This window comes from Panthera pardus, unplaced genomic scaffold, assembly GCF_024362965.1.
Source record: "Panthera pardus isolate Hobbes unplaced genomic scaffold, ASM2436296v1 HiC_scaffold_20, whole genome shotgun sequence".
Lineage (NCBI taxonomy): Eukaryota > Metazoa > Chordata > Mammalia > Carnivora > Felidae > Panthera > Panthera pardus.
In genome coordinates, this window is record NW_026526766.1 from 69,869,088 (window position 1) to 69,893,429 (window position 24,342).

Consider the following 24,342-nt stretch of genomic DNA (forward strand, 5'->3'; position numbering starts at 1 on the left):
CGGGCCCGCGCGCCGGGCGGGGGGCGGGCGCCCGGGCCGCCCTGCGGGGCGCCCCTGCTCCGCCCCGGGCTGGCGCGCTCGGACGCGCCGCCCAGGGCCACCGGGGCTCTCCTGCGGGGCTCTGGGCGGCCCTCAGCCCCCTCGCGCATGCACGCAGGCATTCGTTCCCTAACCATTTATTGGGTACCTACTGTGTGCCGAGCCCTCAGTGATTTTCTGCCTAGGAATGTCAAACACGGCGTTCAACAAATCTTTGAAATGAGGAAGAGTCCTGCCCAGCTGAGGTCCTGCTGACTTCAAGTCCAGTGTTCATCTCGTTCCACTAGTAAGCTTCCCGGCTTAAACTTTATTACCAAAATTTATTGTTCTTTCCATATACCCCGCCCCACCCCCAAATCTGTGCTCTTGCTTTCCTCTTCCACCTTATCTGACACGGGCCTACCTGCAGTCTCATGAGCACCTTTCTGTCCACCAAACTCTCAGAACTTGGGCAGCCTCCAGACATTTGCACATGCCGTCCCACCTCCCCTCTGTGTGTGTGGGACTTCCTTACCCAGTTTTTCACGTGGCTGGCACCTTCTCATTGTATCTATGTTCTCCCTCTCTGAGAGGCCTTGCCTGATCACCTTACTAAATTAACACCTTGTTCCTGGACACCCTCCATGTCCTCATTTTATTTCTTTCACGTTTATCACTATCCATTAATTAATTCAACAAATAATTATTGATCACCTACTTAGGTTCTTCATGCATGGTGTTGAACAAATGGGCAAAAATCCTGTCCCCTGGCAGAGTTTGGGGAAAGAGAGGCAGGCAACAGACAATAAACATGTAAATAAGCCATGTGGTATATTAGAATGTTATAAGTCCTATAAGGGAACGAGAACAGGGTAAGGAAAGGAAGGTATAGGGAGTGCAGTTTTCAATGAGGTGGTCTGATCAGCCCGTGAGAGGTGACATTGAGAAGGTGACCGCCAGCCCCGCAGTGGGAACAGCCAGTGCAAAGACACTAAAGAGCAGCACAAGGAAGACAGTAGTACAAGATGAGGTCCGCAACTGACTTTTCCTCTCATTTGCTTACTTATTGTGTATTCACCTAGGGAATTTCAGCTCTGGAGCTGTATAGCCCTGTCTTCTCTGCCGTGTCCCAGCTCCGGTACAGCAGCACGTGGCTCACGGTAAGTGCTCAGAAACGACTTGTTGAATGAATATGTGAATGGAGGGATGGACTGATGTCTGGAACCGTCCGGACCAGACTAAGGCCGGCCCAGGGCTAGTCAGTGGCCGCCGGCAGCGCCTGGTACCTCATTTTGGTCCTTGTCCCCGAGTTGCATGGCCCTGGGTAGCGCCACTGCAGCGGGCGCCGCCTGAGCGTCGCGTCGGGGGGGAATTCCGACGGAGTCAAGGAGCATCAGGAACCGGACCCGCCCCGCGCCCCGCCCCGCCCTTTGGTCGCTAGCAAAACCTGGAACCGCGGCGCCAGCCCAGCCCCACTGAGGCGCTTGGGTAGCTCACTGGGCATGCTCCGAACTGGGCTGAGCGCCAGTGCCCCAGAGGAGTCTCCCGGTGGGGTCCGCAATGCGCCAGCGGAGTCCTGCCTGACGCTCAGCCCTACTTTGTTCTCGAAGCTTTATTGAGGGTCTGGGGCATATATATATACATATACATATACATGTATATGTATATATATATATACATATATATATACATATACATGTATATGTATATATATATATATACATATATGTATATGTATATATATATGTATATATATATATATATATATATATTATAATTTGTCTTCAAAGCTCAAAGGGAAAGCTGGGAATTTAGAATCGGCCAAAGGCGTTTTCAGGCCTCTCCGCTGTGTGATCTGGGGCAAGAATCTTACTCTCTCTGTGCTTCCAGTAACACAAATATCCGTCAGTCTGATCTGGGCAGAATTTGGGGATTGAATGAGATAAAAAACGTGAACACGTTTAATCCACTTTAAAGATCCATTTCGTGAGGGCCCGCCTCCGCTATCTGCCATCTGCATACCAGTTTGCCAAGTGCTAACATAAGGAAACGGAGGTTAAGGGGCATGTGGATTCTTGGAGTTGTCTCAATTTGCCTTTTATGAGAAACGAGGCTGAAACTACCTTTTCTTTCCCCACATTCAACGGTCACTAGTTTAAACAGTGTTCTTAAATTCGAGCTAAAATTCATCTATACACCTAAGGAAAAAAGACCTAAATCTTTTCAAAATCATGCCTTTCAATCACCATAACAGAAATAGGAACAAAAGAATATTCCCCAAACTGGAGGGAAATGAATGTCCACAAATAGTGGAATGACCAATTAGGTTATGGTGTGTTTTTTGAAATAATAACTAGTTTATACTAAGCTAGACCAAATTGCAACTGGGGAAACCATAGTACAGTACAATGTTAAGTGGAAAAAAAGCTGAAAACACAAATATATTGCATAAAGAATATGTCTACACAGTCACCCAGACTAGAAGGAAATATGGAAAAATGTCAATGGTTTAATTTGGGGGGTTGTGGTTTGGTATCTCTTTGTAAATTTATCTATTATTGTCACAGTGTTGTGTTTGCAATACTAAACATTAGAGGACCAAATTAAAAATTCGCAAAGTTTTGTGTAAGTCTAATAATAATAATAACAACAACAACTGTTATCAAGTGTGCTTGATATTTTAAATATACTCTGTCTTTAATCCTTACAGTAACTTTGCAGAATGGGTGTATCTAGCTCAGTTTTACAGAAGAGGAAACAACCTAGGAGCCATTTACAACTAGTAAGAGACAGGGTCAGGACTGAACACGGTTGGTCTGACCTCAAAGCCAGGGTGTTAGGTTTTATAATACTGCCTCTCTGTGTAGTAGCTTACCATGTATTGGTCGTAAAAGAAGCTATATATCATTTCATTTTGTGCCTTTTTTTGCCTTATTTTCTCTACCCTTTGATGTGTTTGTAGGCTACAGATTGCCTTTAAATGTTCTGGGTCTCCTGTTACTATTTTATTTTTTAAAATGTTTGTTTTTGAAAGAGAGGGGGCACCTGGGTGGCTCAGTCGGTTGAGCGTCTGACTTCGGCTCAGGTCATGATCTCGCGGTTCATGAGTTAGAGCCCTGTGCCGGGCTCTGAGCTGTCAGCACAGAGCCTGGAGCTTGCTTTGGATTCTGTGTCTCCCTCTCTCTCTGTCCCTCCCCCGCTTGCACTCTGTCTCTCTGTCTCTCTGTCTCTCTCTCAAAAATAAATAAACATTGAACAAAATTAAAAAAAAAAAAAAAAAGAGAGAGTCCATGCAAGTACATGTGAGTGGAGGAGGGGCAGAGAAAGAGGGAGATAGAGAGTCCCAAGCAGGCTTCATGCTGTTACCACAGAGCCCAACACAGAGCTTGAACTCACAGAACTATGAGATCATGACCTGAGCCAAAATCAAGAGTCTGACACTTGACTAACTGAGCTACTCAGGCACCCTACCATTTTATTGTTGGATCAAATTGTTAAAGTCCATCCTTTTCAGCCGTTGCACCTGGAGTGACATGATGTTATTATCAGCAGTGACAGTTGATCTTATAAGGTCCCAAACTGTATAGAAAGGAAGCTTTTGGATGGAGACATAATCATCTTAGTCTATGTGGTTGAACCTAGCCAAATCAAGAGCGAATAGAGGCCTCATTGGGAGTAGGGCTATCCCAAATCTCAACAAGGCCAGTCCAGACAGGACCCACATAGATTATTCTTCCTGGGTAATCATTTTGGAGTCAGAGTCACAACATAATGGAACCACATGGTCCACAGACTCTTAGAACTTTGCTGTGATGAAAATATACAGAGCCGATAGTGCTGATGATGTTTGCCAAGCGAAGGCCAGGGCCCTAAGAGCAGACCTCCTACTGCTGATAAGCAAAAAAAAAAAAAAAAAAAAAAAAAAAAAAAAATCTTTTAGTAATGCCCTGGCCCAGAAGTCACTAAACAAGAAACACGAGAAGCCAAAAAAGGTCATTTCCTTGGACAGGAAGGTATGCCACAAACCCAATATGTATCACTGGTAATGGACCAGATTGGTACAAGAGGAATATGAGATTTGCAACTGGACACAATTATTAGCATATTCCCAGAAGCTGCCATTTGGACAGAAAATCTGGTGCCAAACAGTGCACATAGGCAATTGGCTGGGGGCATTTATAGGAAGAGTTTCCTGGAAGAATCACTGAGGATTGTCATTCACTTCAAGACTCAGGAAGTCTGGGCACCGCGTGGACTGTTTCAATGATTTACAGAGCAGGACTCCCAGCTGAGATGCTAATGCTCATCAATTATTTGTGCTGTTAATGCAAGCTTATGAAGGACCTAAGCATCAGCAAATACATGGGCAAGCGGTGCTGTTATAATGACAAATGAAAAGAATACGATGTAAAATTATATGCGTAGTATGGTTTCCACTGTGCGGAGAGGGAGACACAGAATTACTAAGTTAAACCATACAAAACTGCCATTTCATAGGTCAATAATGGTTGAATGTTGGCAACTTTCTGTATTTCAGCTTAATACATACACACAGAAAAAAACTAGAAAGAACTGAACCCAAATATGAAGGGCGACTCTGTCTAAGCATTGCTTTTGCAGGCAGAGGAACAAGATACAGAAGGTATCTTAGGAGAATCTCGTCTTTGGGCATCTATTTCTTTGTTATGTCTTTATAGTTTCCTAAAGCTTATTTTATCTTTCATTATCAGGAAAAATGAAACAAACTTGAAAAGTTGACAAGCCAAACAAAATGATGTAAAGAGAGGGAAACAGCTACTCTGGAATTGAATAAAAACGTGAAAGGTTTCTCTCACAGAGGGTGAAGCCCACCCTGCCCTCTCCAGCAGTGGCAGATGATGACAGAATGTCTGTTCCTGGCCCAAGAGGGAGGGAGAGGAAGAAGTGATCAGTGGTCAAGTTAGGAGCCTTAGAGATGTGGTAGTCTGACTTGGGACCCAGCTCATCCCCTCAGCCTGTGTTCTTGGGACTTCTGGACTTCACAGATCTCACTTTGAGAAACACAAATTGTTAGCCTAAAGTTTTATCCATTGAAAAATGCCTTTTCCTTGCAAATTACCACTGCCAAAGAAGCTTTGTCTGTTAAACGGATGAACAAACTTAGCATGGGTACAAGAGCAGTGCTGTGGATTCGTTCATTCATTCATCACATATTTATTAAGCACGTTCTGTATGCCAGGCACTGCTCTAAGTGCTGGGGAGACATAAATGAACAAAAGAAACAATAATCTCTGCTCTCCTGGGCATGCCTTCTACCAGGGCAAGCCAGACAATGAGCAGCAAGCATGATAAACAAGTGAATTATATTGTATGTTAAGAGACCAGGGGTAAGGCTGATAGGGAGGGTGCTAGAGAGGGAGGTGGGGAGTTGCAATTTTAAATAGGATTGAGAAATTTAGACACTTAAGCAATTTAGTCTCTGAAGAAGATGAGGGAGTGACTCATGTAGATATCTGGGCGAAGAATCTGGGTAGAGGGAACAGCCAGTACAAAGGCCCTTAAGGAAGCATATCCAGAATCAGAAGGCTGGTGAGGAAAGGGCCAAAGCTGCAGATCTGATGCCAAAGAGTTACCAGGGACAAGAACTTGAGGGCCCTCCCCTGTGAGCTGCAGGAAGAACTCAGCCTCTCTGTGTGAGCTAGACAGAAGCCAAGCCAATGTCATGGTTGCCAAATGTGCTTCTCAACACAATCAGATGTTGAATGCTGTCCCTGTGGATGGTTACTAGATGATGGTAAACATAGATTTGAATAAGGGAACTGAAATCACGTAGCAGGCCTCTGTTGTAAGGGAGTCAGCCGTATGATCCAGAGTATGCATATATTTTTAATATTATCACATAAGTGCGAAGATAACATAAACAATTATTCAGATGGTTCTCAGACTTTCAAGAACACTTGAGTGAACCCTTAGGAATACACAGACCTGAATTAGAAAACACCGTAGATATGCCAGAGGACCAGAAGGACTATAATAGGCCCACAGACCACCACATGGATTTGCTGCTACACAAGAAATGGAAAAGTAAGTCTAGGGACTTTGAGATCCTGCTCTGGAAACTCAGCAGAAGGAGGTGGCTTCAGAAACAAGGAGAAATGATGAGAAATGCAGGCAATGAAAGTTGGTATCCTGAACTGCCGCTGCTGGTACTTAAGCAATGGGCAGTGTCTTCTTACAAACCAGGGAGAATGGGTTTTGTCAAGTCTCTCAGCCACACCTTCAAGGTTCATGTGTCCAACAACAATAGGAGACAGAGAAAAATACCCAGGCCGTGTAGACTAGTCATACAGAGGTCATGGCTTTGAAAAATCAGCAATGATAACAGAAACACTCAAGGATTACCCTAAGAGAAGATTCTAGAGAGAAGAGTCAGGGAAAATACTGAAAGCAGCACTTAAAAAATTTTGATTCAGGAACCATATATCAAGATCATCTTGAGAAAAGGAGTCTTCATGTAAAAGCAGACTTCGGGTCTCTGCTCAGACCTTCTGATTCTGCTTGTGGACCCCCAAGAACCTGCATTTTATAATTAACTATAAGAATCTTCTGTACACTGAAGTTTTATAACTTCTGTCCTGCAGCCTCCGAAGTACGTACACTAAGAACCCCGTGTGAGTGATAAACTAAGAGGATGGAAAATTTTACCAAGAGATAATCATGGCCTTGTAAGTATCGTGGATGCTTGGATGGATAGGACAAAGGACCAGAGCGTCAGCTTCTTAAACATTTAAAGGGGTAGAAGAGGAGGGGACAGGGCATCCCCTGTAGGCAAATGGGGACCCCCTAGTAGAGAGCTATCAGGCTTTCTACTTTCTGCTCTTGACCTTGGATCTCAGACTCCATCCACCTGACTGTGCTCTCCTGAGGCCAGGAGGAAGCTAACAGTGTGACTGGAGAGGAGGTGTTAGTGGTGGTAGTCACAGTGGTGGTGATGTTTGTCAAGAGGGGTAGACGTTAAAATAAACACATTGGAGCGTGTAGAGTACACACAAAACTGAAACTGAGAAAGTCATTACCTCCTGAAGAGGAATTGGACAAGTGGGGGCAGGGGAGGTATGCGTGCTTACCTTTTGCCATAAACCCTTTTGTACCTTCTGAATTATGTACCAGGTGATGGATATAACCTATTTAAAATCCAATTTTTTCCTCTGGAAAAAAAAATAATGACGTATGCATAATATTTAAAAAAATTATTTTGTTTTACATTTTGGCTCCCCCTAAATTTTACTAACCAAGTACAAAGCCCAGGTTACTTGACAAGTCGAGGCCGTAACTATGACCAGGGCACAACACAGTATAGCTTGATTGAAGGAAAAAGCCATAGGTCAAGGGTTGTTACTCCTGCTGGAAATGCCTGTGGCTAAGGAATTAAATAGAAAAAGAGCTTTGGATGAGGATAAAGGAGTAAGAAAAATCACTTCAGTGATCTCGAGGTCAAGAATGATGCTTTCCTGACATAGCTGGTCAGAAAATGGCTGGGGAAGTCAGATGGAAAAGTTCAGCTACCCAGGCCTTGACTGGAAGTTGCAACTATGAAAAGATGATCGTCTGAAATCTGTTCTAGCTTGGCTGGCTGACCATCCTATCCCAAGACGCTGGAAACCTGATCTGGGCCCAAAAGAAAACTGTGCCTCCAATCCCTGGTGACATTTCAAGAACAGGGGGCACTGTTCAGCCTGCCCAGTGCTCTGGTGACCTTCTAGTATTGCATGGATGACATACCACAGGATTTCCTCAACTGCGCCCTGGCGTCCTGCTAGGATGTTGCTCTCATTTTTTCCACGGTACACACAGTCACTGCGTTGAAGTCCAAACAGACTATCCAGTGACGCCTCTATAAACATGAGTCACATGTGAAGTTTAAGGAATCCCTGTTTGGCCAGGGACATCAGAGTTCCTACGGCATGCCCTCTTCACATACAGGGTACAGGTAGATGAGAGTCGTATGATTTTCTGCCAAGATGCCTGACTTCACGCGGTAGCCACCGAGGCCTCTCCCCAGATACTGCTCTCCTTCATCCCAAACCCCCTGTTCCAGTGTGAAGTTCTCAAGCTATCCTATCAGAAAACATTACCCTCTGTCCATTTCTTTGTCTTCTTGGGCTTCTTTCATTTTGGTCTTGGATGCCACCACCTTGCCCAGTCTCGGTCACCCCAACCTAACCACCAGCACCAATCTCTTTCTTGCTTCCCCTTGAGGAATGAAGGCGACCCATGTCAACCTCCTAAAACAAATCATTTGACCATCGCTGACTACTCAGATCCTCCCCATCCTTTAAGGTCCATCTCATAAGCTGTGTCTTCCTAGATTACCCCAACTGGTTATGAGCAGTCTGATCCCTGTACCCCTGGGTATTTGGTCTGTTTTTTATGCTTCTCATCTCATGCTGACTCCCATTCAGTTGTTAATGTACATGCCCCTTTTGGAAGGCTCTTGAAAAATCCCAAGTGGGGTTTTTGAGGGAAAGAGAGAGCTCAAGCCAGGGATGGGCAGAGAAAGAGAGAGACACAGAATCCAAAGCAGGCTCCAGGCTCTGAGCTGTCAGCACAGAGCCCGACATGGGGCTCAAACACATGAATAGCAAGATCATGACCTGAGCTGAAGTCGGACACTTAACCGACTGAGCCACCCAGGCGCCCCAATTATTTCTGAGCAGGGTATGCAAGAGGCTGTGAGCTTCTTGTGAAAAATTGCCCACCTTTCTGCAGTTAGCAAGAAGTTATGTTGTATCTAAAGTCCTTCTTGAGTTCTTTCTGGAATTCTGCTTGCAAGCTTAATAATTAATTGACCAATAGACAGAAAAGAGCTACAGATACCTAGGAAGTATAAGGAGATATAGGATATAAGTTAAGGGAGAAATATGAGCAGTGGTGTCCTAAATAAGATATAATTAATCTACGATTAGATATAACTATGTACTTTCAATTTCTCTGTGAAACAATTAAAGGAATTAGGACATTGCCCCTGCCTCTCCACACCTGGGAGTCACCTCGTTGTGCTGGCAGAAGGTCTACAGGTCTAGGACACACCCCTTTGTTGTCTACCTGTATTGCTTAGTGAGCTAATTCCAAACCAGCTCTGGGGCCCGTGACCTTCATCTTTAGGCAGTAGGACCAGGAACAACAGGGTGGATAAAATCCATCACAGAAATTACCAGGGAATAGACGGCCGCTAAAAACTTGGTGTCTGTGGTTTCAATTTCATTGCAGTCTAGAATTGTGTATAGTCTTAACCATGGGAAGCTTCCCTAATTTTGTCAGTACCCATGACAATATTTTATTTGTATACTATAGGGTCAATGCATTGAGGGGAGTCTTCATTTCTCTCTCAATCTTATACTATCAGAGTAACCAGCTTTCTTCGATTGCATAGGCAGACTCAGAAGCCCCTCCTTCTGCATTTAGATTCCACTAGATTTATGCTTAACACATTATATACAATTGAGCAAGCCAGCTGCCCCAAGTGTGAACTCACATCATTTCTTTTTATGCTGGGAGCCTAGATAGAATCTGGCACCTAATAAGAGTGTGATGAGTGAGAAAATTACTTGATATTAGATTGCCTTATTGATATGTTTGAGTCAGGCCAAGTCCCTTGACTTACTAAGGCCAGCATATTATTTTCCATTACACTTGGATCATTGGCCTAAAAAATGTACACAATACTAATACATATTTCAAATGCCAATTCACATGAGAGAACAATTTCCCAACAGTGCTATTTAGTTTTTTCTCAAGTTCCCTGGGTTGAGGTCAGTTTTTGTAGTTAATGTTGGGTTCCTGACCCAAACACAGCCTGTGCCAGTTATGAAAAAAAAAAAAATCAACTTTCCATGGTTTGAATACAGAGGTGACCGTGGGAACGTGTACAGCTCTGTCTCTGGTTCTGGTGAAATCATTCAAAAGCCAGTGCAGCCTGGCTATCCTGTGCACCCGCACGGAAATGAGGATAGACAAGGTCCAGCAAGAGGAAACGCACCCATTCTGCAAAGCCAGGCTTGGCATGTAGAGTGGAGGAAAGGATCCATCCCATTCATGAGGAAAGAGAGCTCTCTTGCTGTTTATTAAGAAAAACTGAAGTAGGGGTGCCTGGGTGGGATGGTTCAGTCAGTTGAGTGTCTGACTTTGGCTCAGGTCATCATCTCGTGGCTCATGGGTTCCAGCCCTGTGTCAGGCTCTCTGCTGTCAGCTCTCCTCAGATCCTGTCTCCCTTTCTCTCTGCCCCTCCCTGCACTTTCGGCCCTCTCTCTCTCTCTCTCAAAAATAAATAAACATTAAAAAAAGAAACACCGAAGTAATCTTGACAACTGTGCTGTATAAGGAAAAAATATGGACTCAATAGATTCAAAGGAAAAATCCAAATGCAGATAAAGACTTATGAGCAGAAATGGATTATTTTAGCACTGTTGATAATTGCTGAAAATATGAAAAGAGGGAATGAATATATAACCATATGTCCCACTGATTATCATATAAATCTTAAAATTATTTTACAAAGAGTTTGTAATGACCTGGGCAAATGCTAGTGGTATAGTTTAGATAAGGACAAAAACTATATTCATAGCATCACTTTGTAAAGAAAAACACATTTATGGGGTGCCTAGGTGGCTTGGTTAGTTGAGTATCCAACTTTGGCTCAGGTCATGATCTCACAGTTCGTGAGTTTGAGCCCTGTTTCGGGCTCTGTGGTGACAGCTTAGAGCCTGGAGCCTGCTTTGGATACTGGACTCCCTCTCTCTCTGCCCCTCCCCCACTCATGCTCTGTCTCTCTCTCTCTCTCTCAAAAATAAATAAAACATTAAAAAATTAGAAAAACACATTTATGAACATAAAAAATCCTGAAAGTACAGTAGGATGTGAAGAGTATTTCTAGATAATGATATGATTGGTGTCTTAGTTTATTCAGGCTGCTATAACAAAATACCATAGACTGGGTGGCCTATAAACAACAAACATTTATTTCTTACTGTTCTGGAGGCTGGGAATTCCAAGATCAAGGCATTGGTAGGTTGAATGTCAGGTGAGGATGTGCTTCCAAGGTTTATAGACAGCTCTCTTCTCACTGTGTTCTCACATGGAATGGGGTGAGGGAACTCTCTGGGGTCTCTTTTATAAGGGCACTGATCCCATTCATGAGGGCTCCACACTCATAAGCTAATCACGTCCCAAAGGCCCCACCTCCAAATACCATCCCATTGGGGATTAGGTTTCAACATATACATTTTGGGGGGACACATCCAGTTAATGGCAACTGGTGATTTCATATTTTTTTAATACTCTACAACATACGTATAGCACTTCAAAAATAAGAAGGAAATATTTTTAAAAACCTGTGTAACCAATAACAAACACAAAACTTTTGCTCCCGGAGAATTGTATGGGAGGATATTTTTATATCAGAGTGACTGTAGCACTGACCACAGGAATCTCATGACTCTTCTGTGGGAGGTTTAACTATGGTAACTACGATACCCATGGTCTCCTCATCTCCTTTACACCAGCCCTGCTGGCAGTCCTTCTGAGTCCTAGAATCCCCATTAGTTGGGAAGCCCATGAGCCATGGAAGTGTTTAGCAAGATCAATTGGATTTCCTCATGTAGGAATTTAAACTGGAGAACACAGTGGAAAAAGTGTGAAAACACACACAGAGAGCCCAAGATCAAGGGACAGTCAGAGTAACTGTGGTTGAATGTTACACTAATGATGTGACTTCCTGGGGTCCACACCCCTGTGTAGTCCCCTCCCACACTGAGGCTCAGCCAAAGTGACTTAATTTGGCCAACAGGACATCAGTGGACATGACACAATGGATATTTAACAGGTACTCGCACATGAGGACTGGCCCTCTTGGAACCCTGAGACTGCCATGCTGTCAAGAAGCCCACAATGAAGGACTCCATGGAGAGAGGCATAGCCATGCCAGGTTTTTCTCAGCTGAACCCAGAGAAGACCAGTAAAAGAACTACTCAGCCAACACACTGAATCATGATATTAAAAAAAAAAAAAAATTGTCAGGGCACCTGGGTGGCTCAGTCGGTTAAGCGTCTGACTTCGGCTCAGGTCATGATCTCGCAGTTCGTGAGTTAGAGCCCCACGTGGGGCTCTGTGCTGACAGCTCAGAGCCTGCTTTAGATTCTGTGTTTCCCTCTCCCACTCATACTCTGTCTCTCTCTCTCTCTCTCAAAAATAAATAAAACATTAAAAAAAAATTGCCATTTTCAGCCACTGCCTTGCAAGTGGTTTGTGACCAGCAAGGGGTAACTGGGACAGCCACAGCAGGGAGTCCTGTTACTGAGGCCTCCACCTTGCATCTTTCCATTCCAAGCTCCTTTTTTTCCTGGCTTGCCTGGATCCAGTGGAGTGTCTGTTCTGGGGTTCTCTGAGATTACCATCTTCTATATTTATCTTTATAGTCTTTCAGCAAGCCTGTGTTATTTTAAGGCAGGCGTTATTGTCAAACCCCAGCATTCAATGAGCTGAGCCAAAATGTGAGTATCTTTAAGAAGAGGGATACTGTGGGTCTTGTTTACCATTACCCCCCCCCCCCCATAGAACGGTGTCTGTCACATAGCAAGACCTTAAAAGATATTTGTAAGTAAATGAACAAGCAGATCTTGAGGGCTTGTTTAAAATGTAGATTCTAGGGGCGCCTGGGTGGCTCAGTCGGTTAAGCATCCGACTTCCGCTCAGGTCACGATCTCACGGTCCGTGAGTTCGAGCCCCGCGTCGGGCTCTGTGCTGAGCGCTCAGAGCCTGGAGCCTGTTTCAGATTCTGTGTCTCCCTCTCTCTCTGACCCTCCCTGTTCATGCTCTGTCTCTCTCTGTCTCAAAAATAAATAAACGTTAAAAAAAAATTTTAAATGTAGATTCTAGGGGCCCCCCCCACCTCTGGAGACTCTGATTTGGTGTGTCTGGGTTGGGTCCAGGAAACTACATTGTTATTAAGCCATGTGAGTGAAGCCAAGGCAGGCGGCCTATGGACACATTTTCACCTTTCGGGCCTCAAGTTATTCTTGCAACTGAAAGAAGCCAATTTATCAATTTTCCAACTGTCTCTGCGTCAGAATCACCTGGGTTGCTTATTCATCATGTTAGCTCCTAGTCCTCCCTCCTGACCTACCAAATCTGAAAATCACTGAAAGTGGAAACTTATAATGTATATTATCAAGAAACTCCTGGGAGAATCTGATGCACCTGGTCTGCAAGTTTAAGGGCATTTGCAACCGCTGACCTAGCAAACACAATTCTCTGAAAGTCATTTGGCCATCAAACATACTTTTCTCATTCCCAAGAACAGAGAACACACCCCTCCTCTGTTAGACAGTCTCACACTAATCTTTAAGGCTTTAAAAAAAAAAAAAAAAAAAAAGGTTTTCATGATTACTGTGAGAGGTATTTCTTAGGAACTCTTTCTAAGTTTAAATGCCTCATCTGTCAGTCAGACTTTGGTAACACCCGCCTCTCATGTGCTGTGAGGACTACAGTGAGGAAAGGTGCACGACAGCACTTTGAAACTGAACACACGCACATGATTTGTAAGCCTTGGATCATAAACATGTCATGCAGAGGATTAAAGTATTTTTATCTGTTTTTAGACAAACAATCATTCATTATGAGTTACCTTGCTCTTCTAAGGACGGGATCCCGATGTAAAATGTTTCAGGGACAGGAAACCCTGGCTACATTTCTGATTCCTTCACACGGTGTTTAAAGCTGTGTGTAATCTGAGCCCTGCATCACCTTGGTCTCTCCTGACCCCTCTCCTCCACACCCTCCTGCCCCGTGCGTGCCAGCCCTTCCAAATGCTGCATGCTGGCTCACCTTTGTCACAAACCCCGCTCCAACTGGGCACTGTCTCTGGAATGTTCTTTATTATTGTCCATCCCCATCCACCGGGACCTTTCCTGAACCTTTGGTGTCTGTTACTATCTTCCACCCTTTAGGCAGAATTGACCAGCTTCTATCTGAAATCCCCACTGAACATTTGTCAAGATCCTGTATCACTTGGTTACACTTCACCTTCTTCCTCCACCTTGAAGGCAGGAACTTTTCCTTATTCGTCCCTGTGTTTCTGGCCCTGAGCACAGTGCCTGGTACAGAGAAGGGACTGATAAATATTTGTTGATAGCATGAAAGTCAGGGGCTGTCTTTGGTGGGGCCTTAACTTCTAGGGAAAGAGAAAAGTGCTCCCACCTGGCAGTGGCCCCTTATTTCTCTCTGACTCTGATTTCCTGCTGTTGTCCCTCTTCCCTCCATGAAGAGACTTATGAAAACCAAACAACTTGCGACAAGCTGCTTGCCTGATCTTTAGCTGGTGGGGGTATCCAGTAGGTTTAGAAGAGTTCGCCCAAGTGGGTATTATATCTACATGTAATATTTGATACAAATGAGAAATCAAGGTATTAATGAGAAATCTCTTGTGAAGGCCAGTTCTGAATTGTTGGTGCCTACTAGCTACCTCCAGCTGGATGTCCCAGAAGCATTCCAAACCCAAGGACTCCCAAACTAATGAATCAGCTGCAGCCCACATACCTGTTCCTTGTCCATTGACTGTCTGCCCAGTTGCCTGGGTGCCAAGCTCCAAGCCCCCCATCTCTCTTGCCATCTAAGAGAATGACCTGTTCTCTCTGTTCCAGCCCCACAGTATTTCTCACATCCTTCCCAAGCTCTGTTTTCTGCTTTAGGACCTCCTTATCTGTCACCAGTGCTCTTGCAAATAAGCTCCCAATTGGTCTCCCAGCTTCCTCTCACTTTTTTGTTGGAATATGGATAACAAGTTGACCTTGCTAAATATAGATTTTTTTTTTTAATTAAAAAAATTCTCTATTTATTTTTTAGAGAGAGAGAGAGAGAGAGAGAGAGATACAGAGTGTGAGCAGGGAAGGGGCAGAGAGAAAGGGAGACACAGAATCCAAAGCAGGCCCCAGGCTCTGAGCTGTCAGCACAGAGCCCAATGCAGGATTTGAACTCTCGACCATGAGATCATGACCTAAGCTGAAGTTGGATGCTTAACCGACTGAGCCACCCAGGTGACCCAATAAAGTGTAGATTTGAACAAATTCTTCCTCTGCTTGAATGTTTCTCCAGGGCCTACCTACTGAAAAAGTCTGCATGGTATTTGATGGTAACAAATCTATCTGATTGGACGGCATCTCCTGGGAAGTGAGAACATAAGAAGGAGGCACCAAGAGGCATTCATTCGTTCACCAAATATTGAATAACACCAGCTAAATGCCCTGCTCTGTTCTAGGTTCTGGGGATAGAGTGAAGTCTTTTGATTTTATGGAGCTTATACGTGAAGAGACAAAAAAATGGGGTCACTTTAAGATGACCTCTGATCTGAAAAACAAGGACTGTGGTAGATTGTGTAGATTGCATTGGCTTCAATTCTTCCCTCCTCTCTGCATCCATGCTCTTTGCCATGTAACCTTGAAGTTCCTTACATTAGAAGTAGATGGACTTCTCCCTGCTGGACTTTGGGCTTGGCCATGTGACTTGCTTTAGCCAATGGGATGTTAGCAGATGTTATGCAATTAGAGGCTTGAAATATGTTTGCGTGGTTAAGCTTGTCCTTCTTGTACTTCTGCTTCTGCCATAAAAAGGCTGCCTCGGGTAGACTGCTGGTCCCAGAAGAATGAGCAAAATGGGAAGTAGAACCAAACTGAAGGAAAGGTTGTTGTCTTAAGATGCTGGGTGTTAGAGGTAGTTTGTTATATAGCAGTATTGGAGCAACAGCTCATTGATTCTATCCTCCATGAGATCTTCTTGAAACCCCTGCTTTGGAAGTGCTATTCCCGAGGAACTGGCTGCTACTATAGAGGCCCTCATACTTCCTTAATTCTGTACAAGAAACCTTTCCATGTAAGAAATATTTTAACCTAGTCATTTACATCAGCACCTAAGAAACCCGAGTATGTCTTTTCCTTGCAACGTGAATGAGCCTAAGACACGATCTCCCCTCCTATCACAGGTCCTAGAGGGAAGAGATTACTCTTGTTTGCGAAACTGGCACAGAACCTGGTGTACTGACTGCATGGGTCCTCCACTACTTGTGGAACCAGATGAGACTCTGGCCAAAATTAGTGAATTTGATGAAGCAGTCTTCCCTAGATCCTCTCTTGGAAGATCTTTTTCTATGCAAGAGACTATTGTTAATTCACTTTATCTACCCCCACACCCTCCATCTGCCCCCTCGCCCCCACTATTGGTGAAAGGAAGATACTCTGTCAGGCACTGAGATATACAGGCAAATTAGGCATGGCTGATCTTATGTTTGTAGAGATCACAGATTAATAGAAGAGATAGGCTGTTCCAAGTTGGCGAGGTAAAATCTATCTGGGAAATGAGGACAAGATACTGACGGAGTGGAGACTAATCCAGCTTGGCGGCTCAGAGAAGACTTCAAGGATAAGATGATACTTGAGTTTTGATTGGCAAGGAGGAATTGGCTAGATAGAAAAGGGGGAGAATGTTCTGGGAAGAAGGTGAACAAGTGCATAAACTTAAAATCTATGATGAGTGTGTAAGGGTGTGTGGGGTGAAGAGGGCAAGAGAAGTGGTGTGAAATGAGGTAGAAACTCAAGCTTGGCCAGGTGTGAAGAGGATTGTGTGCTACAGTGAGGAGTCTGGACTAGGTCCTGAGGACACCAGGAAGCACTGAAGATTTTAAGCAGGGGAGTGAAATGTTCAGATTTTGCGTACTTAAAAGGTCTTTCTGGCATTAATGGCTTGGGAAGGAGCAAGGACACTTGTTAGGTCATTGCAGTAATACGGCGGGGGGTGGGGGGGGGCAATTTAGATGACCTGAAGTGTTGCTAGAAACCTAGAGAAGTGAGGGAATAGGAGAGTTAGGAACTTTGAGTGGATAGACCAGGTGCCTTGTGTCTGGTCCCTGGTCCCTGGTCCCTGGAGGGAGGACTGTTGAGACAGCTCCCAAGTTTCTGCTTAAACACAGGTTGGATGATGATATCACTCGTGGAGATTGGTGGGGTGAGGGGGTCTAGGGAAGACTGCCTCATTAAATTCACTTGGAAGGGGGAGAGGAGGATAGAAGATGAGTTCCCTTAGGGTCATGTGGATGTGGGTGGGTCTGGGGAGCCTCTAAGTGCATGTCTCATAGGCAGCTGAACACCCACACTCAGAAGAAATACGTATTGGAGTGTCACAAGTGTGTGATGGTGGTTGAAACCATGGGTTTGGTTTGTTATATTGCCTGCCCAGAACTGGTGCTTGCAGAGGCACTGAAGAGTCATCTGCACGTGGTAGAAATGACTTTTAAAGCCCTAGAAGAATCTCTACGTGGTATTTGAGAGGTTTTACTAGGATATTCACGTGGGGACCATCCTTTTTCACCTTTGTGCTGCCAGAACTCTCCATAGGGCCCACATGCTTAGTAATGTTGGACGAATGGATGAGTGAAGTCCCCTGGTCCATTGGAAGTTGTAGATGGAGAACCAGCATCACCAGACCCATACCCCTGATTCTGTAGGTTCAAGTTGGGAATTAATGACATTCAGAATTCTCACAATTCCAGACCTTCCAGAGATTCTCAGGTGATTTCTACAATCACCTTGAGGAATTTTCTCATAAAACAGATCCTCAGGCCCCATGTAAAGATATTTTGATTTAGTAGGTCTGAGCTGGAGCCTGGGAATCTGCTTTCAAAACAAGCTCCTGAAGGGTCTCTGATGCTGATGCAATGTGGGCCACATTTGGGGAAAAGCCACTTGTGCTGGATATTCCCCGTATCTCCATCCAGACCTGCTCTTTGTTTTTACTTACTCTAGTCTGTGCCCGATAAGGCTGCCTTCTGTAGCCCGCACCAGCCAGGCTCCTTTGGTCTCTGGCTTCCACTGGGTTCAGTCAATGGAAAGGAAGCAAGAGCAGGAGATGGGTGGGAGAAACGAGGGTGGGCACTGATTTACCAGGCCCCCTGCCCAGCCGTGGTTTGACAGTGGCTACATCCACAGTTCCTGATGGGTAGCCCTCTCTGCTGGCTAAAGCTTTCCCCAAGTCCTGTATCAGCTCCTTTCCTTTACCCCTGCAGGCCTGGGGTAGTAACGGCCTTCCATCACAGCTAGTCCCTGGGTGCTTTGCTATCTTCATTTCCCCTAACTCTATCCAGATGTCTAAATAATTTGTTTATTACATGCTCTCCAATTACCGCCTTGAGTGTGCCCTCTGCTTCCTGCCAAGACAGGAAAACAAAAACATTGACTGGAAAGGGTCAGGAATTCTGGGCCCAGTTCAGTTCAGTTTAATCCAATTCAGCAAACATTTACTGAGCGAGGTCCTCTGAGCCAGGCTCTGTGCCAGAAGCTGGGGATACAGAAAGTGACTTAGACACTGTACCAACCTGCAGAGGGTTCACAGCCTAACGGGAAGCAGAGCCCCAGAATACAGGGTGATGGTGTGGTAGCTCAGGGTAACATTGGAAGTGCAGGGGAGACATCTATGCTAGGACGGGCAGGCAACAAAGGCTTCCCAGAAAAAGGGGACATGTAGAATTCGGGTGGGCAAGAAAAGAATGAGAGAGGACACTTCAGGCAGAGACAGAATCATGACATGAATGGCTGCCTGGAGGGAGCTTTGTGCCCACTCTGCTGGGAGGTGTGCAACAGGGTTGCCTCAGAGGCTTGAGATGTGGGATGCTCCCCTGGGACAGGTGCTAGTTAGGGTACCCCTGCCTCCAGGTGTTCTCTGTGGACTGGGGACCTCCTATTCTTTCCCAACTGCCATGATTTGGGCTCCTCTCCTTTTTTTTTTTTTTTTTTTTAAACAATTTAACGTTTTTTTTATTTTTATTTTTGAGACAGGGAGAGACAGAGCATGAACAGGGGAGGGTCAGAGAGAGGGAGACACAGAATCTGAAACAGGCTCCAGGCTCTGAGCTGTCAGCACAGAGCCCGACGCGGGGCTCGAGCTCACAGACCACAAGATCATGACCTGAGTCGAAGTCAGCCACTCAACCGACTGAGCCACCCAGGCACCCCATGGGCTCCTCTCCTTCTTAAGCAGCTCTACCTCACAGCCTACCCTCAGAGGGTTGTCTAGGAGAAAAGAGGGAGATTGCACGGAGTAAGGGGTGGGGGGTCCATGAGGTTAAGTCAAAAGAAAAACTCTGGCTATTATATACAACAGACCTCCCGTTTGGGACTCCTGATTCCACAAACTATCTCCATTGACTTTAAAGGAAGGTGAGTCTGGCAAACTCTTATTCAGCCTTCAAAAGCCAACCGAGATTTTACTTTCTGCAGGAAGATGTCCTGGAACTCCCTAACCAATGCTTCTTTTTCTTCATCCTAGTCTTTGGTAATTTGCATGATCACCAGCCTGTCTAGCCCACTTGACTACTAGATCCTCAGGCCTGTGGCTTTGACCTATTTGTCTCTTTCTCTCCAGGGCCCAGCACTGGGCCTAGAGCATAATAGAGCACGAGAAAATATTTGCTGAACAGAAGTAACAGGAATTCTTGCTGCATTAGCACAAGTAGTAATGATAATGGTGATATTATCAGCCCTATTTGAGGAATGAAGAACCGGTGGCCCAGGGTAGTGAAGGGGCTTGCTCATCATGTTGGCACGGCCCATAAATGACAGGACAGAACTAGGACTTGAACCCGAATAAGCCTGTTGATTCCATGGGCTAGAGTATACATGGCCGGGCTCTTCACCTGCACGGGCACAGCATGTGGTGGCTGACCAATGCTACTCAACCAGCAGATTGAAAATAAGAGCCATGTTGATGGAGTGATTGCTCCTGACCAGGAATTGTCAGAACACCTCATTTCCGTCAACTCACTTAACCCTGACAACTCACTTAACCCGGCTTCTGGAGGTATGTGTGTGATCGTTGCCTGATTAGAAAGATTAGGATCCAGAGAGGCGGTTAAGCAATGCATCCAGCTAATACGGGGAAGAGGCAGAGCTTGCATTCAAACTCAGACTTATTCCAGAGCCTGTGCTCTGAACCACTGCACTTTCCCCAGGGAAAGCAACACCAACTGCAGATTTAGGAAGAAAGGGAAAGCACTCGTATAGACTGTATTTGTAAGAGGTTTATAAACAGGATTATGCCTCTACATTACAGCAAAAAAAAAAAAAAAAAAAAAGGAAAAAGAAAAAGAATACTGTTTCTAGAAGCATCCTAAATTATACAAATTGAGAGTTTTAGAAAATTTAGAGCATTGCAGAGTAAATTGCGTGGGCCTGGTGGAATGTGCTTGTTCTGCTACTGAGCAGCTGTGTTATCCTGGGCACATCTCTTCCCCTCTCTGGGTTTCATCTATCTCCTCATTTGCCTTAAGCCTTCCCGAAAAGGCTTTCCTTTCAAATTGCCAAGTACTGGGCAGTTTGCATCAAGTGCAGTCTTTTTGCGCCCTCTCCTGTCCAATTGCAATACTGCTGGTGGTGTGGTTTGAAAGGAGAGGCAGCCCCAATCTAAACAAGGGGTGAGCAGCCAAGGGCACTAAAAGTCCATAACAGGAAGCAAGGGCCAGTCCTGTTCCATCCCTTCAAAGACTTAGAAGTCCTGCCCACGCAATTTCAATTGTTTCCCGAAGCCTCCGTACCCACACACGGTGCCACCTGTATTATTTATTACCTGCCTCACGTTGTGTGGTGGTTGTTTGTTGACATGTTGATCTCTTTTTTTTAAATTTTTAAAATGTTTTATTTATTTTTGAGAGAGAAGCAGAGCGTAAGCAGGGGAGGGGCAGAAAGAGAAGGAGACACAGTGTCTGAAGCAGGCTCCAGGCTCTGAGCTGTCAGCACAGAGCCAGACGCAGCACTCATGAACAGTGAGATTGTGACCCGAGCCGAAGTTGGATGCCCAACCTACTGAGCCACCCAGGTGCCTGACATGTTGGTATTTTTAAGCACAATGCCTGGTGTTACTAGCTTTTATATTCTCTTCCTGCCCCTTTGGGAGAGCATGTGGCACAAAGGCCCTCAGCTCAGTCATACTGAAGGGAAGACAAATGGAGAGAAGAATGAATGAACTGACAAGAGGCAGCCTTCTGCAGAAAGGTTGAGCATGAGTGGGGGAAGTTCTGAGTTTGGAACCAGTGAACCCCAGGACTTTGCCACGCCTTCCTCTCTGCCTGGAACACAATCACTTCCCTTGTGCAGCTTCTTCTGGATCATACCTCTTTCCTTCCAGTAATGATTTCCTTTGGGAACTCTCCTCTGATTCTCACTGATCTGCGTGAGATCTGCTTTCTATTTGTTCCCACGGTATCCCAAGCTTTTCCTACCAAAACACCTACCAAACCATTTCCAACTCTAATTTGCTTGTTTTCCCCACTGGACTTGTGCTCCCATGAAAGCAGGGACTGTGTCTATCTTGTTCATCCTTACATCACTAGTATTTAAAAACGTCCCTGTCTGTGCTCATCCTTGGAGCTTAAATATTGTTTTTTGAGTAAATACTACGTGAAAATAACATGAATGGGCTGAAGAAATCTAAGAAAGAAATGGAAATCCTAGAAGGGACTCAGCGAGTGTCTAATCTCATCCTTCTATTGTACAGATGGGGAAATGGAGGCTCGGAGAGGTCCTACAGGCTGTCAGAGGCAGAGCTGGAGTTAGAGGGTTCTGATTTGGATTGTCTGGGCTTTCTTTGCTGTCTGGTTTATCTAAGGAATAAAGGAGGCTAAGTTCTTAGGACCGGCAGTGTTAACATCACCTGGGATTTGTTGGGCTCTCAGGCCCTGCCCAAGATGCACTGAATCAGAATCTTCCCTGTAACAAGATCTCAGGTGTTTTGTAGACACGTGAAGTCTGAGAAGTGCCGATTTCAGTGAGCAAGGGGACAGCTAGCCTGGCCTAAACGTCATCCCAGTTTGTGCAGGAAAGCCAGCTTGTGAAATGGAAAAGAAAACCCAGCCAGGGGCGCTTGGGTGGCTCATTCTGTTAAGCGTTGGAATCTTGGCTTCTGCTCAGGTCATGATCTCGTGTTTTGTGGGTCCAAGCCCCCCATCAGGCTCCATGCTGTCAGCGTGGAGCCTGCTTGAGCTTCTCTCTCTCCCCTCTCTCTGCCCCTCCCCAGCACATGGGCATGTGCTTGCTTTCTCTCTCTCTCTCTCTTAAAATAAATTTTAAAATTAAAAAAAAAAGACAACGTAGCCAAAATATTGTGGCATTCAGTGTATGCAGTAGATAAACGACCGGAAGTGCACGTACCCTCACCTTCCAAAGTTCCAGACAGTTTGGAAGTCCAGGACTGGCCTGTTGGAGGACAATGGTTCAAGGTCAGGTGAGGTGACTAAAGGGAAACTCCCAGAAGTTCAGCTGACTAACAAGCCTCTGCTGCAGATTTCCAGCCTTTGTAGTTCTCGAATTAAAAAAAAAAAATTTCCAAATGCATATTCATTTACGCAAAGAATTCTAACCATGCTGCTTGAAGTGGTGGTGAAAGTCCTCATACCCTGCCAGTGACACTGTCGACTGGTGCAGCCTGTTTGGTAAACACTACAACCATATGTAGCAACAACTATAATATAGTTTATCCCTTTGGACCAAGTAATGCCATTCACAGGAAGTAATCCTGGGAGATAGTTCAACAGAAGTGAAAAGCTATATGCATGAAGATTTTACTACAGCTGAAAGTGGAAAGTATGAAATGAAAAGGGGATAGTTGAGCAAATTATGATATGGTATCTTCCCCAAAACAATTTAAAATTCATTATAGTATAATTAATGTCCCACCTCATCGGCTTGGGGTACACTGCTAATTAAGAGCATGGTCTCTGGGTTTTCGGTTCTGACTCTAGCCCTTCCTGTATGACCTTGGGCAAGTTTACGTAACTGCTCTATGCCTCAGTTTCCTCAACTGTAAAACGGGGATAATAACAATACTTTCTTCATAGGATTGTTGTGAGGAGTAAATGATTAATTAAGTTAACTAAAATGCCTGGAATAGTCTTCTCTGTAGATTTATATTATTATTAGTTTTAACAAATTAAATGGCCTGGTGCTCCCACCCCACCCACCTGACATAAGAATGCTTTTCTTCCCTTCTCAGGGCCTGCTCTCCTTTGATAAGTCCGAGACTCCCAGGGATGTTTCCTCCATCCTCCTTGGAGTCAGTCTGGTTTTCCAGCCTCAAGGAGAGAAAACAAGAGAATTTGCTCAAATGGCTTGTACATTCCATTCTTTATGGCTCTTGTTGATGTCTGATGCTGCCATTGAGACGAGTGATCCAGGGGCCCTCTTGAATTCTCCCTGTCCTAGAATTATGCTCAACCACGGTAACTCAATCCTATATAGGCCTGGGATCCCAGCTCTTTATACACGCACACACACACACACACACACACACACACACACACAGCCACTGCCACAACTCATTCTCCATGGTGCCTGAGTCATTGTTGCTGAGGGTGAATGAGATCCCTTCCTTTATCTCCCAAGCCCTTGGTCTATTCACATTTATCTCCCTAGAATATCATTCCACTCAGTGGGTAACTTCAGTTGTTCCAATGGTAATAACAGCTACCATTAATTGAAAGCCAAGTGTTCTGCTATTGTGTCTTCACAAACATCAATCCTCAGAATGAACCTGTGAGGCAGGTACTGTTATTCTTACTTCCCAGCTGGAGTCTATGAGGTTCAAGTATGTTAAGGGGTTTGCTGGAGATCCACAGCTTGCATGTAAAACAATCTTAAATTTTAACCCAGTTTTGTCTAACTTCAAAACCCACACTCAGAACGGCTACCCTACACGGCCTCTCTAGGAAGGGATATAAACGAGAAGTTCATAATAAATGGTAAATAAAGAAGTACAATCATAATGAATAGAATTGTGTAAAAATGTCTGCATGTCAAGAGTATTTGCTGTGCAAGACAGGGTTGTGTATGTTTTTTCTCCTCTTAAATAATTTCCTCTAGTGACAGTTATACGGTTTTTACAGTTAAAAGAAGCTGTCCTCCACCTGCAAAGATGACTGCCTTTAGCCTCATAGTTCTTAGCCTTGGTTGCACATGAGAATCCCCTCGAGGGTCTATTTGAAAAGATACACAGTGTCTGGAGTCCATTGCAGATGAAGCATGTCAGACTCTCTGGGGGCTGAGTCCAAGCAGCAGTATTCTAAGAGCTGATTTTAGTGTGCAAGCAGGATTCAGGAACAACTTTATGGAGAAGCTTCACCTCCCACTGTTCTTCTTCTGGAGAATCTAGCTTCCTTGTGTCCTGTAACTCCATGCTACTTGATGCAAGCTTTTCTTTCTTTGCCCAGGAAGGGGCTAGTAATATGACTTATTTCCCAATCTTCTGTTCAGAGAGGCA

The 24,342-nt window shown here is 44.8% G+C and overlaps 1 protein-coding gene and 1 long non-coding RNA gene across 3 annotated transcripts in view; one reads left to right on the top strand and one right to left on the bottom strand.

The window, feature by feature from the left end:
* PTPN3 (protein tyrosine phosphatase non-receptor type 3) overlaps positions 1-24,342 on the bottom strand; it is a 148,253-nt gene that overhangs the window by 112,693 nt on the left and 11,218 nt on the right. The gene's annotated exons all lie outside the window — the stretch shown is intronic.
* On the top strand, positions 17-15,621 carry LOC109269998 (uncharacterized). The gene is made up of 4 exons (XR_002081371.2): positions 17-325; positions 1,101-1,178; positions 6,639-6,722; positions 15,145-15,621. It is a non-coding gene; the product is annotated as an uncharacterized LOC109269998 (long non-coding RNA).